The sequence below is a fragment of the Pogona vitticeps genome, chromosome 3 (assembly GCF_051106095.1).
Source record: "Pogona vitticeps strain Pit_001003342236 chromosome 3, PviZW2.1, whole genome shotgun sequence".
NCBI classification, from domain to species: domain Eukaryota; kingdom Metazoa; phylum Chordata; class Lepidosauria; order Squamata; family Agamidae; genus Pogona; species Pogona vitticeps.
This window is the reverse complement of record NC_135785.1, coordinates 263,026,447-263,041,552: the sequence shown is the minus strand read 5'-3', so window position 1 is coordinate 263,041,552 and position 15,106 is coordinate 263,026,447. Positions and strand designations below refer to the sequence as shown.

Here is a 15,106-nt window from a genome sequence, read left to right as displayed (position 1 = left end):
TGCCAAGATGGAATCAAATAGATTGCTGAACTGAGATCAGATTTAAACATTTTTATGTGGGCTGAAATAGCAATATTTGTGATTCTTCAGTTCTAAAATAATCTGTCTATTCTATTCTGAAATAATTTATAAAACAAATTTTGCATTACTGTGAGCTGTTTGTTTCTGAAGTTGACATGTTCTTGTCTTTGCTGAGATCTACTGTCAGCATTCTTCTCTGCAGAGGTGGAGAACCTATTAACATGGTTCATCCTCGGAGGCTGATGGATCCAGTTGTTTTCCAGATAGCTAGGAGGAAAGGAGATTGTTCTGGGTAGCAAAACCTTGGAACTTTACTCAATCTGTGCAATGCAGAAATGGCAAGGGAAGTTGATGCAATTGCTCTTAAGTGCTCTCAGTTCTGGCAGCAATCAAGCAAATCAGTAGATACTAAACTATAACTGGAAGGAAAATCCAGATACTGTATGTGCAAACAAATACTGTTAACAAGTGCCCATTAGCAGGTTTACTCAATGACAATAAATGCAGCAAAGTAGACTCTCTCTATATACTGTATTTGGTATGTCACTAGAGTTATGAAGCAATTATTAAATTACTAAACACTCATTAAAGTTTAAGTAAAAAGTACTAAATAAAAATTGTTTTAAAACATTTTAAAATAATTTTTAAAAGACAGGTGCCTTATTGAAATTCCTTTCTGAGTGGCACTTGGCTTATTACAGGCTTGTCTGTATATGTTCCGATATATGTCATGTGATGGAGCTTTACTAACGTTTGGATCATTTTGTGTGCTGCTCTGAATATTATGAAGCCCTCTGTTGTCCATTATCATTTGTTTGCCAAGTGTTGTGGAGATAAAATTGCTTTCATTCCTCAGGATCTAGGTTTTGCTGTTACAGCAGATCATACTCAAGAAATTTAATTATAATAAAAGCAAAATGGAAATAAAAAGGAAAAAAGACAAAAATATCTGATGAAGTGGGCTTGTTCATGAAAGCTCACATAAAAATTATAAGTCTTTAAGGTACTACCATGTTTTTGTCTTTTTTTAACCTTTTATTTCTCTTTTGCTTTTACTTATAATGTTTTCACAGACTAACATGGCTACCCCTTCTACAACAAGAAACTTTAGTATTTTCCTACTATTTTTGTTAGATGAGTTTTACAAAGTGCCTGAAATAAGTGTTGCTTAGCATAGTAATTTCTTACTAGATTAAACCCATTGAATCGGTAGCACCTGTGAAGTTGACTCACCATATCCTTACTGATTCAGTGGACCTACTCCAGTTGCTACATACTTAATACTGTGTGGTGTAGTTAGTGGATGGAATTTGAATTCCTGCTTAGCCATGTAAACTCATTGAGAGTATGGAACTGGTAAATCCATACAATAAATATCTTACTTGCCTTGAAAGCAACAGGATTCCAACTATTATTTCTTGCTTAGAAGGCTTCAAGGGACCACCTGCACTCTTGACTTCCTCTTGGATAAAATATAGTAGGGAGGGAAAAGTTGAGTGTACCAAAGGGATGAGCTGTGCCTCCTTGTTTGAGGAAATGATCTTCAGCTGCTTGAAGGAAGCAGCAGTAAGGCATTTTCTTAAAAAAATCACCCTGAACAACTGTACACTGGTTGCTGATATTGAACAGGTGGTCACTAACCAGTTAAAGGGGCTTTAGATGAGGCATGAGTTTTCTGTTAAAGTGGAACTGCAGAATTTTCTGGAAAAAAATTTCAGTGATTTAAAAAACATTGTTTGATTTAGCATGATTGGTCTGTTATTGAAGAAAATTAACAATAGATGGCAAATACTAATCTGGTCCATATCCAGCCACGAGCCAACTGCATTAAGTAGAGAAAGGAGTTCCTATACCTAATAAGTTCCCTCCTGGGAACACTCAGATATGCCAGTACTTACCTTAGGAGAATAACTTTCAGAAATTCATATCCTATACTTATATTTCTAATACAATTTATTGCAGTACAAGAACTCTGAGAACTGTGAATAAATGCATAGACATACATGGCATAGGAACTTTCTCAAAGAAAAATATGCAATCTGAAAATACTCCAGGAAAAAAATTCATTCTGGAAAATTTCCTCCTCCCCATCTCTGGATGAGACTGACTTCCTGGAGCCATTTAAGTCGGAATAAAATCAGTCCTAGTTTTGGGACAGAAGGTCCTGCCCTTCCTTTTATGATGAACCTTTTCAGGGGATAGAGAAAGAAGAATGTGTAATTATGTTCTTTGATCTCTTGAGCTTGGGCCCTGGATACCTGAAGGACCGCCTCCTTCCATATGAACCTACCTGGCAGTTAAGATCTAGCCAGGGGGCCCTTTTGAAAGAGCCGTCCCTTAAGGAGGTAAGAGGGACGGCTTGTAGACAAAGGGCCTTTTCGGCAGCTGCCCCCAGACTATGGAATGCCCTCCCAACTGAGATTCGTCTGGTGCCGACGCTGATGACATTTCGGCGCCAGGTCAAAACCTTCCTGTTCCAGAAGGCTTTTAATTGAAATAATATTAGCTGTGGGTCTGATGGCTATTTTAATTGTATTTTAATTGTATTTTAATTATTTTATCTTTTACTGTATTGAATTTTAATTATTGTAAGCCGCCCAGAGACCTCTGGGTAGTGTGGGTGGCATATAAATTGAATAAATAAATTAAATAAATAAATAAATAATTGATGCCATAAATTTTGGTATCCCTTTATGGTGATTCTTTAAAGGTGATTGGGGAGCACTACCATTAGAGACTCCTGTTTGCAGGGAATTGCTTAGTTTTGATTTTATCTCCCACACTGTTTAACATCTACTGTGTATAATCATCGGAAGTTCTAGTATGCTTTGCTACATCAGTATGCTTATGCAGTTCAGTTTCTCCTTTGCATTGCAAGTAGGTGTGATTGTGGAAGTATTTAACCAGTGCCTGGCCCTCATAATAGGCTGAATAAGGGTTAGCAATCCAAAATTCATTCCAGATGAGAAAGAGATGTTTAGACACACTTTAGTTTTGGTAGGTAACGTATAATAGTGTCTAAATGTCTTTTTCCTCCAAAGGAATACCCATGCATGACTCCATCTTTGTATGACTACAAGTTCCAGTTTCCTCCTATTTCCTCACAGCCGGTACTTCATCATTGTCATTCGAAGCATAAGTAATCTCTGACATTCAGTGCTTTCTGCTAGCTTCATTTTGCTCTCTCTCTGGAGGCCAATAGAGTGACTACAGTGGTTTCTCCTCTGATAACTGAGATAGATTACTAAAATGTACTTTGTATTGGGTTCCCTTTTAAGGTGTTAAAAATGGCAATTAGTGCAAAATGCAGTACAGTGGTGCCTTGCTTAACGAGTGCCTCGCTCAACGATGAATTCGCATAACGATGGCCTTTGCTGGAAATTTTGCCGCCTCACCTAACGATGTTTCCTATGAGGGATTTTTGCATAATGATGTTTGGGACCTTGCTTCACTTAACGATGACAGTTTTAGGTCCCCTGTTTCGCTTAACGTTTTTTTTTTGACAGCCCTGTTTTCGCTATTTTAAAAATATTCTAAAATGTTTAAAAATGTTTAAAATGCTTGGAATCGTTAGTGCACCTAATAAAACCTTCGTTAAAGTAATTTGGCTTCGTTCTGAGTCTTTTTGAATTTTTGGTGATATTTTTTCACCATTGAAATGTATTGAATAGGCTCCTATTGGAACGGATTAACCAGTTTTCAATGCATTCCTATGGGAAATGGTGTTTCGCTTAACGATGTTTTCACATAACGATGTTTTTAATGGAACCAATTAACATCGTTATGCGAGGCACCACTGTAGAAGTAAGCATTCTGAAATTGAATTTCTAGTTCTGTCCTATGTGCAGTGGCTGCCAATCTGATTCTTACTTCATTTCAAAGTGTTTTGATGGTAATGTCTTGAACAATCAAGCCCTTACCTTTCAAAGTGAGATATCTGAAGTCCTTCTTTCCATGCTTCTATTAAAAGTAGCTTAGAGTGTAGGGGGCAAGAGAATAAGCTTTTTCCTGATAGCCACGTAGTTGTGGAGTATTTTCCCTAAAGAATCCCTTGTGCTGTAGACTTTATTAAATTTTAGGCATCAGGTGAAACTGTTTTTCTTTTCCTGGTTATATGATTAATATAATGGTCTGATCTTGGTGCTTAGTTTTGTTGTTCACTGCTATGATGGATAGAGAGGTTGTTTTTATCTTTAGGTAATGGTGAGGATAATAAGAGAATATTTTTGTAATTTGCATGGTTTTGAATAGATATATGTATTGTTTTACTCCTCTAATTAGCTTGTTAACTTCTATATAAACTGTTCATATCTAAGGCTGTTGATGTCTATGCAGTTCGCATAAGCAGAGACTTAACTGATAATTCAGTACTGTATGCTGTTGATCAGTTTACGGAAAATCTTTTATCACTTATGATTTGCATACATTTTTCTCCTTATTTCCAAGGAGCTCCTGGCAACATACATTTTATCTTTATATGTCTGCACAGAAAAACATCTGCATCCACCAGTGCTTCCTTTGGTTCTCATTGAGGTTTTCAATGTAAACTTTTATTCACATGATGGACACCCATATAAATGGACTGAATATCATTCAAGGTTTCTTTTGTCATTACCATGATAGCATTGCAGTTGTCGTTGAGGTTTCCATGCAGTCCCACAAGTACATAATATTTTCCTGTCCTATCTTTCTTAGATTAATGAAATCTGATACCACTACAATCTATTTTTGTTTCAGCTGTAATCATTTTAAAATAAATTACATTTTTATTATTTTTATTATTTTTATTATTAAGTTGAAATGGTCAAAACAAATGTGAGTACGTTAAAGAGTTCTCGGAAGCATTCTGCCATAATTTAAGGACCTGTTAACCTGCTTGTTAACCTTTGGAGTGTGATCCAAAACTGGAGATGTTTCTGTTTTACTATAGCAAAGTGTTCTAAGGAATGGATTACTGAGAGATATTTTAAGTACTTCATAGCATTATCTGGATATCAGGCCTGAAGATAAGAGAACAGTGATCAGTGAATTCATATAAAGGGTACAAGAGCAGAAATATGAAATAAATATCTGCCTTAGCCAGGTCTGCCTTTTTTAATCTTTGGCAGGTTGCACTGATGCAGTCCTTTCTAACCACACTATTCCATGCGTTGGTCATCTCTAGAATAAATTATTGCAATTCTATGTGAAGCTGCCTTGGCAGGCAATATAGAAGCTTCAACAGATACAAAATGTGGCAGCCAGACTAGTATTGGTAGCGTTCTCTTGCTGGAATGTTTACATAATTGAAAACCAAACAAAGGTAATAAATTATGGCACATGTAAAATGCAGCCAGACACTACTGACTGTCTAGAGTCCAACATGTATGTTTTACAGTATTAATCTGTTAATCACTGTTTTCCACTTCGTATGTCTGATGAAGGGTCTAAGAAAGTCCATGAAAGCTTACATTAAAATATAATAGTCTTCAAGGTGTTACAATGCTTTTGTCTCTTTTTATATTTCTTCCCCCTTATATGCTTCCACAGACTAACACAGCCTACCTCTTCTAAAACTTGTTACTGCTGTTAGGCACTCGGATAGTGCCGCAGCAGTAAGACTTTCTAAATGGATTTAACTTTGCTTACCTTCATTGTACTTCTTTTGTTATTTAAAATGTAATATTCTTAACTGATAGCTTGTAACTTTAATTTGACTATGTATTGATTTTTACCTTGCTGAATAATTGCATCATATCGGTTAAACAAAATACTGTACCTGATTGTGCAGAAGGTATTATGCATTGCTTTTGCTATATTTCCAACATTTGCAGATTGTAACTCAAAGTTGTTAATAGTACTAGTTATTGTTACCTTAGTTCTTGCAGTTTTGCAGATAATTTGGTATTGTCTCATGGTAATTAAGTGAAACCTTATCCCTACCCCCAATGTAGTGGAATAGTTCACAGTTCTGATAAATTTAAAATGTCAAAACTTATTATTAGCTCACAATTCCTTTCTTTTTAAAATTTACATCAAGCTTGTAGCTCCATTTGAGAACATGAGGGTTAGAAAGATAATGAAATTATGCAAGAAAAGTCATAGTTCTGCATCCTCTATAGGCAGGTGTAAGTTGTCCACAAAGAAGAGGTTGAGATGTTCTGTACCAGTGTCTCTAATGTGGGCACATGAGAATAGACTGTAGACAACAATAACACCATTCTTTAACCTTTTTAGTCACTGTAAGAAGGTCTAGTACTGCAAAATTCTGGGAGGCCAAATATGCAATATAATTGCTTGGCAGACACTTCACATTTTTAGAATATGAATTATAATTTGTCTTATATTTTTACTAGCCATAAGATAAACTGGCAGCGTTCATGGTGTAGTGGTTACCTTAAGAGTTTTTTTTTTACTTCGTCATCTGCACTTTGTTCATGGTTATATACATGCTGTGACAGGCTCATTTGACTGCTTTGAGAGTAGTGCTTTGAGTCAGTTTGATCACAAAGAACTATACATTAATCTGTGTGTATGATTCTCTCATAAAATCTATTTTATTAACATTTAGTAAAATGTTTGAAGCCTCCTAAAGTACCTAAAGGTCTCTTGTTAAAAGAAGAAGATGAAATTCAGAGATTGCTGTTAAAAGTATGTTGCTTTTGACACAGTGTCTTAACTAAATAATTGCCCCTAGGACTTCTTGCAATGTGTTCTAGATGGATGCTAGTTCTAGTGGTGCTGAACGGTTCTGTGTAGTCATAGTTCTTTGGTAGGCAACCTCTGTAGAACCTAAAGGACAGTGGGACTATGGCTCCCAGGAAGCTCTGCAGCTGTTGCTGCTTCTTTTTATTAACAACAGGAAGATGGCCAGTGCAGATTTGGACGTCAGCCCTTCTCCAGGTGAAGAAAATGTAGGTGTCTGTAGGTGTGTGTTTATGGGCTGAACCTCCCAGAATTCTGCCTGGGAAATTCTGCATATGCTCCTCACTTAGACAATGACATTGCGTATGGGAATTGGGCACAATGTGGCACCCTTCGAATTTTGATTTTAGACCTTGGTGAGTTGCTGAAATGACATGTCAAGAGCTGGTTGACCAGGACATTTGATGTGAGCAGCAAAGGGAGGGTTTAATTTTACCTTGTCCTTCTGGCCAGGAAAAGCAGTGTGAAGTTTGCAAAATCAGACAATTATATGCTAATTTGCATAACTCTCAGGTCACCACACATGGGTCACCTTGTTGTAGAATCAGGATCATTTTTCAGCTGACTAGGCTGATGTCCCTTAAATCCAATAAATGCCTACCTGCTTTATGTCTTTTCTTTAGTCCCAGACTGTTTGGAAGAGGGCCATTGAGAGCAGGACCCTGGAGATAAAAGATCACGTGAGCAGACAGTCTCCATATATGGTAGGACTGCCAGCACACAAAAACAGTTTTGGATACAAACATTTGCCTTAATCTGGTATCTTGAATTGCGGAGCCACTGTCCTGAAGCCAGTGAGGTCTGAGTTGTGTAATGGAAGAAAGAGGCTATAATAACCCAACTAAATGTATTACTACTGTTTAATGTAATGGGAGATATTACATGTACAGTGGTGCCTCGCATAGCGAGGTTAATTGGTTCCAAAAAAAACATCGCTATGGGAAAACATCGTTAAGTGAACCGTATTTTCCCATAGAGATGCATTGAAAACCGGATAATCTGTTCCAGTAGGAACGGATTATCCGGTTTTCTCCCCCACTATTGGGCGCAGCCCTTTGGGAGAAGCCTTGGGGGAGGGGGGGAAGACGGCATCGGCTCCTGCCTTCTCCTCCACCACCCGGCTTCTCCCAAAGGGCTGCCCTGACTCTGCTTGCAGCAGCGGAGGAGGTGCCTGGTGGAGGAGAAATGACAGATCGGCTCCTGCCTTCTCCTCCACCGGGCACCTCCCATCCTCCCCCAGCGGCTTGGATCCGACCCGCGGCAGGCTACCCCAGGCATGGTCGGACTCCTGAGAGTCCGACCATGGCTGGGGAAGCCGGCTGCGGGGAAGGGGAATCCAGGTGGTGGCCTCGGAAGGACCCTTCGGAAGGGTCCTTCCGAGGCCACCACAGGCATTTCCCCCCAGCTGAGCTGCGGGAGCGCTCCTTCGGAGGCTCCCGCCGCTCAGCTGGGGGAAAATGGTGCCTATGGGGAAAACATCGCAAAGCGATTTTTCCCCTTAGGCAACATCGGTATGCGATCGCAAAAGTGATGGCAAAAATGCCATCGCTATGCAAATTCGTCGTTAAACGAGGCACTACTGTATGTCTGATACCCAGTAATCATTGATTGTAAATGTACCGAATGCAGGCAAGGACTGGAAAAATATTCCAGCTGTCAAGGAATGGGTGTTAAATGTGTGCCTCTGGACAAAATGGACAAATTGTCAGAGTATATTTTTAGAGGATCTGGTGTGAATGACCATGGATGTTGGAGTGGAATGGACAGGCTTTCTTTTTGTGGTCTTGAAACATGTTTTGTAAATGTGTCAGGTCAAATGAAACTTGCTTCTGTAACTTATTTCAAAGCAAGCGTTGGTTAGGCATGTGTACTGCCTTTGGACAAATATGGGAAACCAGTCTAAATCCAGGAGTATTTATATGATTCCTGAGTGACAGTGGGGCAGAGCAATACCACAATAGATCCTTTTTGCTCCATTTGGCATTTGTAGAGTTAAGAAGATGGTCAGCATTTTGAATTGAGAAGTGGGGACTCGAGAGTAGTAAGAGACTGCAGGGCCTAGTGCCAAAGGAAAAGGTATACCACAGCCGAACTCTCCCTCTGGCACTCCAACCACTGGGGCGCTAGGGAAGGACTGGACTAAGATCACCAGGCAGTATATGTAACCTAGCAGCCACTTTGCCAGCAACTTCGTAGAGCTGTGGTGTGAAGAGAAGGACTGGAATCACTGGCTAGAAGGCCTGTTTGATTTCTGGAATATTCTTTTTCTTCGTATTCTCATTCAGTTTACTAACTATTAGTAATTCTTATGTACTGTCAGGTTAATTCTGATTTACAGTGATCCATACTAGCATTTCCTGGGTATAAAGTACTCAGTGATTTACCAGCCCCTTCTGGTGGGATTCTAGGACTGTGCAGCTCACCCTGAAGATGCAAAGTTGCCCCATACCCGTAGTGTTAATAATGTGGCAAGGAGTCAAGCCTTCTCAGTGGTGGCTGCCACACTATGGAAATGTCCTAACGGTGGATGTGTGCAAGGCCCCTTCCCTTCTAGCATTCCAGAAGTCAATGAAAACATCTCTTTTCAGAAAAGTTTATTATGTATATCTATATTATTTTAAATTTTATTTTCTGTGGATCCTTTTGGTTTGCTTGGATATGTCTGATCAGTAGGGTGCTTTTATGTGCTTTTACATACGTCAACTGCCTGGAGTAGTGGCTTGCCATTAGATGTGTAGTTCAAAAAATCAGTCAGATCTTTACCAGCCATCACTCCTGTGCATTTTGTTGTAAATGTTCAGTTCAGGTAGTTCCACGCCTTCTTGCTTTAATTGAGTGGCATTTGCATATTCTAGCAATCTGTAACTATGCCCTCCTCTGTGAAGCTGCTATTCTTCTGGGTATCACAGAAGATTTACTTAATGTGTGGGGATTTTGCGTTTGACCGTTGCAGATTATAGATAATCATCCCTTTTGAGTAAGCAGGGCTAAGTGGTAAAAATATCTATTGGTAATTGTGAGCTTATGTGAGTATTGTGTGTGAGATGGGGTGGGGGAGAAGGTATCCAGGCGTTCCTGGATGAAACAGATGCCCTGGATCCATTCCAGTCGGGCTTCAGGCCGCGCCATGGGACAGAAACGGCATTGGTCACCCTGTGTGATGACTTATTGAGGGAGGCCGACAGGGGCAAAGTGTCTCTGTTGGTCCTCCTCGATATCTCAGCGGCCTTTGATACCATTGACCACGGTATCCTCCTGGGGAGGCTCGCCGAGTTGGGGATAGGTGGCCGGGCTTTTGCTTGGCTCCGTTCCTTCTTGGAGGACCGTCCCCAGAGAGTACAGCTTGGGGAGAATGTTTCGGCCCCGTGGTGCCTTAATTGTGGGGTCCCACAGGGGTCGATCATCTCCCCAATGCTGTTTAACATCTACATGAGGCCGCTGGGAGGGGTCATCAGGAGGTGTGGAGCGCAGTGCCATCAATATGCGGATGACACACAGCTCTACATCTCCTTTTTTCCAACTGCAGGAGATGCCGTTCTGTCCCTTCGGCGTTGCCTGGAGGCTGTACAGGAATGGATGCAGGAGAACGGGCTGAGGCTGAACCCGGACAAGACGGAGGTACTGAGGGTGGGCGCCCCCACACCTGGGGACATGGGAAACTCCCTCATTTTTCGGGGGGTGACCCTGCCTGCCAGGGATGGGGTCCGTAGCTTGGGTGTCCATCTTGACCCGGCGCTCACCATGGAGACCCAGGTGGCGTCCGTGGTCCGTTCCGCTTTTTTCCATCTCAGGCGGATAGCCCAGCTCGGCCCTACCTTGATGTGGGGTCTCTCACCACTCTGGTGCATGCGCTTGTAGTCTCGAGATTAGACCACTGTAATGCGCTCTACGTGGGGCTACCTTTGAGATTGCTGCGGAAACTACAGGTGGTGCAGAATGCGGCGGCCAGACTACTCAGTGGGCTGAGAAGATACCAACATATCTCCCCCACTCTGGCCGCATTGCATTGGCTGCCCATCCGATTCCGCATTGATTTCAAAGTGTTAACGCTTACTTACAAAGCCCTAAACGGTTTAGGACCTCGATACTTGGCGGAACGCCTTCTCCCACCTAGATCTACCCGTGTCACTCGCGCGAGCCAGGAGATAAGGCTGAGGAGCCTAACGCCGAGAGAGGCCCGAAAGGAAAAGACCAGAAACCGGGCCTTCTCCGCGGTGGCTCCTCGCCTTTGGAACAACTTGCCCCCTGAGATTCGCGCGGCTCCCTCGCTGGGCATTTTTAAGAAACAACTAAAAACATTGATGTATAGGCGGGCCTTCCCAACAGAAAACCCTTGACGATCTTTTTCTTATTCTGTTCTTTATCTTTTTTTTTAATTTACGTTTCTGCTGTAAAGTCTTAAAATTACATTGTTGTTTTTACTGTAAGCCGCCTAGAGTGGTCTAATATGATCAGATAGGCGGGATAGAAATAAAATAAAATAAAATAAAATAATGAATGAATGTATGTATGTATGTATGTATGTATGTATGTATGTATGTATGTATGTATGTATGTATGTATGAATGAATGAATGAATGAATGAATGAATGAATGAATGAATGAATGAATGAATGAATGTGGGTGTCCTAAAGTGAGAGGCTGGTTTTAATCACTTCTCAGCTTGCATAGATGTGTTTAGGAAAGAGAGAAATGTGCCTATTCAGTATCTGGGCATAGCTAGTTCCATAATACATATATGATTCTTTAAACATGTTAACAGGGATGCCCTAGCTAGTGTAGTGTAGTAGTTAGATTGTTGAACTAGGACCACTCTAGAGATCTGAGTTAGTGTTGTTCTGTGCCGTCAAATTACCTCTGAGTTATGGTAAACCTATGAATGAGTGACCTCCAGAATTTTCTGTCCTTAACAACCCTGCTTAGCTCAGGGCTCTGACTTCTTTTACAGAGTCAATCCATCTGATACTTGGTCTTTCTCTTTTCCTGCTGCCATCAGCTTTTCCTACCATTATTGTCTTTTGCAGTAGGTTTTGTTTTCACACGATGCATCCAAAGTACAACGACTTAAGTTTTGTCATTTGGTTCAGGCTTGATTTGATCTAGAACCCACTTGTTCATCTTTCTCGTGGTCCAAGGTATCCACAAAGCTCTCCTTCAGTACCCTATTTCAAATGAATAGTTTTCCCCCCTCATCAGCTTTCTTCATTGTCCAGCTTTCACATCTGAACATAGTAATTAGGAATACAGTAGCATGCAATATTAGATGGAATAGCTAATACCCTGGAAGACAGAGACAAAATTCAAAATAATCAAGATAGGCTTGAGCACTGGGCTGAAAACAACATACTGAAATTCAGGAGGGATAAATGCAAAGTCCTGCACCACGGAAAAAGAAAACAAACACACTATTACAAGATGGGGGAGACTTGGCTCAGCAATACCACGAGAAGGATCTTGGAATCATCATAAATCACAAGCTGAATATGAGCCAGCAGTGTGATATGGCTACAAAAAAGGCAAAATCTATATTATCCTGCATTAATAGAAATACAGTCGTCAAATTCCATGAGGCGCTAGTTGCCCTCTATTTGGCACTGCTTAAGCCTCATCTTGAGTACTGGGTCCAGTTCTAGACATCACACTTCGAGGTGGATGCTGACAAATTGGAACAAGTTCAGAGGAGGACAACAAAGATGATTAGGGGGCTGGAAACCAAGCCTTATGAGGAAAGATTGAAAGAATTGGGCATGTTTAGCCCTGAGAAAAGAAGACTGAGGGGAGATATGATAACACCCTTCAAATACTTGAAAGGTAGTTATGCAGAGGAGGGGCAAGATCTGTTCGCAGTCATCCCCTCAGTGCCGGACATGCAACAATGGGCTCAAATAACAAGAAGCCGGATATCGGTTGAATATCAGAAAAAATTCCTAGCTGCTAGAGCAGTACAGCAGTGGAACCAATTACCTTGCGAGATAGTGAAGCTCCGACACTTGATTCAGGAGAAATCTTGACAACCACCTGAGCAGGAGGTTGTATTCGATGTCCTTATAGGCCCCTTCCAGCTCTGTAATTTTATGATTCTGTGCATGATTCTAGCCTTGGTCTCCATGACACATGCTTACACTTGAGGATCTTTCCTAGTTCCTTCATTTGTTCCCTTCTATTTCTTGGCTGCAGACTCCATTTCGTTTGATGATTCAACCAAGGATATACAAAACTGTTAACAATTTAATTTTTTTCATTGTCAGTATTCTAGCTGTACATTTTTTCTTTCGTCTTCAACAGGGGTTGTTTCATGTCATTCCAGCCTACTGCCAACAATATTGTATCATCTACATATTTTTTAAATTACTGATGTTTCCATCTAAATCTAGCCCAGCTTTCTGTATGATATCTTCTGCATTCAGATTGAACAGAGAGGGAGATAAAATACGCCTGCCTGTCCCATTTGCCTTGGGAAGCTATTCTGTTTTTCCATATTCTGTCTTGACACAAGCTGCTTCTCCAGAGAGTAAGTTACACATCAGGACAATCAAGTATTGAGGCACACCCATTTCTTTTTGGAATAACGATCCATGTAACTCTTCTATAGTTACTGCATTCCCTGGCATCTCATTTCTTGAGGAGTGGAATGTATATTGAATGATCCCAGTTCATGGGGCATTATTTTCATTCTAAAGTGGTTAACATATTCTTATTAGGAGTTTGCCAGATTCAGGCCCTGTACGTCGAAATAGTTCTATTTGCATATTTTCTGTATATTATTTCCACCTTAATTTTGTCCTGTTCAGATGGTATGTCCCCGTTGATCTTTCAGCATCCCTAATCTAAGTGTAATTTTCCCTTTAAATTCTGGTATCATATGGAAGAATTTTTTTGTTTTTCCTCTTTTGTTGTTCTATTTCTTTGTACTGATTACTGTACAGTTTCTCTAGCCGCCTAGAGTGGTCACATTTGACCAGATAGGCGGGGTATAAATGAAATAAATAAATAAATAAAATAAAAATATGTCTCTACCCAATAAGTCACTGAAAATGTTCTTTCAGGATTTTAATTTTAGTTTTCACTTTTGCTTCTCACCTGTATGGATATGTTAAGCAGTGATTTACCATTGCCTTTTGCTGTGACAAAACTTAGCTTTAGTTTCACTGTTATCATCTGTGATGGTTCTTCACTAGTGTCACTTTCCCCTACTGTTGCTGTGCAGTAGTTGACCCCCAAGACTTTCTCTGTGCCCCCCCAACATCATTGGAACTATCCATTCTCTTCTGCTGATGTGACCATTAATCTTACTCTGGTGTCTCAAATTTGACTATTTCACTTTGGATGACCTTGCCAGAAGTCCAGCCTTATAAAGGAGCCTCGTATCCTGATTTCAGCTTCCCTGACATTCTCTAATCTCTTCAGCATGTTAAAGTTTACATCCAAGAGAGCATGTAAGAGAAATTATAAATTGGTTATGACAAATTATAAATTACATGTGTGTCACATTTCTTTGTTAGTGAGTACACTGAGTTTGCCCACTCTTGATCACTTAAATCTAACCACACGCCAGGTGTGAATTACAACCACCGTCCAGAGGTCTTCAGTAAAAATGTTAGTCTTCTCCTGATAGCAGGTTAGTAGCATCCTCTCTGACTTTGCTCTTGCATATGAAGAGTGAGTTTGAACAGGAATGTAGTTTGTATGTATGAAATATCTCCATGTGGCCAGGAATCCTGATTTTTCAGGTTTCTTTTAACATGAAGAACCCCCAGTGGCAAACACCGCCTAGAGTGTTCTGGTAGTCCAGATAGGTGGGGTATAAATAAAATAAAATAAATGAATAAATTTTTCAGTTTCGGCTCTCCGCATAGAGGAAGGTAGAGCTAGCCCGATTCTTCTGCTTACAAGTTCCCATTAGTCAATTTATTAAACAACACCTGAATAGGGCTGAAGAGCAGGTTTACATTTTTAAATTATTCATGTGTTTCAAATATTAATTCCTAGATTTTCTACATTTTTCTACATTTAAACTCTGGGATAAATCTTCTAGGTGTTTTTTTCCTGGAATAGTCCTGTGAACAGCGGAAGCAGGGGTAAAGGCTTTCAGGATGAGCAGTGCTGTTACTAAATATTTGGCTGCAAATTAAGTGTGAATTGCTACAGAAATAGTGCTCAAGTTACAGTTTTTGACCATAGCTCCCAGAACATTCTGCCAGTGTGGCCATGCTGGCGGGGAAGATTCTAATTGCAGTCTTTCAAAGGGAGCCTTTCTAAAGTCTGGGGGCAGATGCAAGGCAAAGGTGCTTTGGAGCCTTGGTGTCTGGCATTTCTTGCTTGTGATTGCTGTTTAGCTCTTCTGCTTGTCCATAGGGAAGATCTAGCAGCAACAGTCTTTGGGCTATGGAGAAAAAAACAT

The 15,106-nt window shown here is 40.4% G+C and overlaps 1 protein-coding gene across 4 annotated transcripts in view; it reads left to right on the top strand.

The window, feature by feature from the left end:
* The window catches only part of RAB6A (RAB6A, member RAS oncogene family), a 58,778-nt gene that overhangs the window by 3,840 nt on the left and 39,832 nt on the right, over positions 1-15,106 (top strand). For 2 of the 4 annotated variants that reach the window (XM_072993433.2, XM_078390228.1), the window contains exon 2: positions 7,329-7,409. The exons of the other annotated variants lie outside the window; for them this stretch is intronic. The gene's annotated coding sequence lies outside the window, so the exon portion shown is untranslated. The remainder of the gene's footprint in view (positions 1-7,328; positions 7,410-15,106) is intronic. 4 annotated transcript variants of the gene reach the window in all.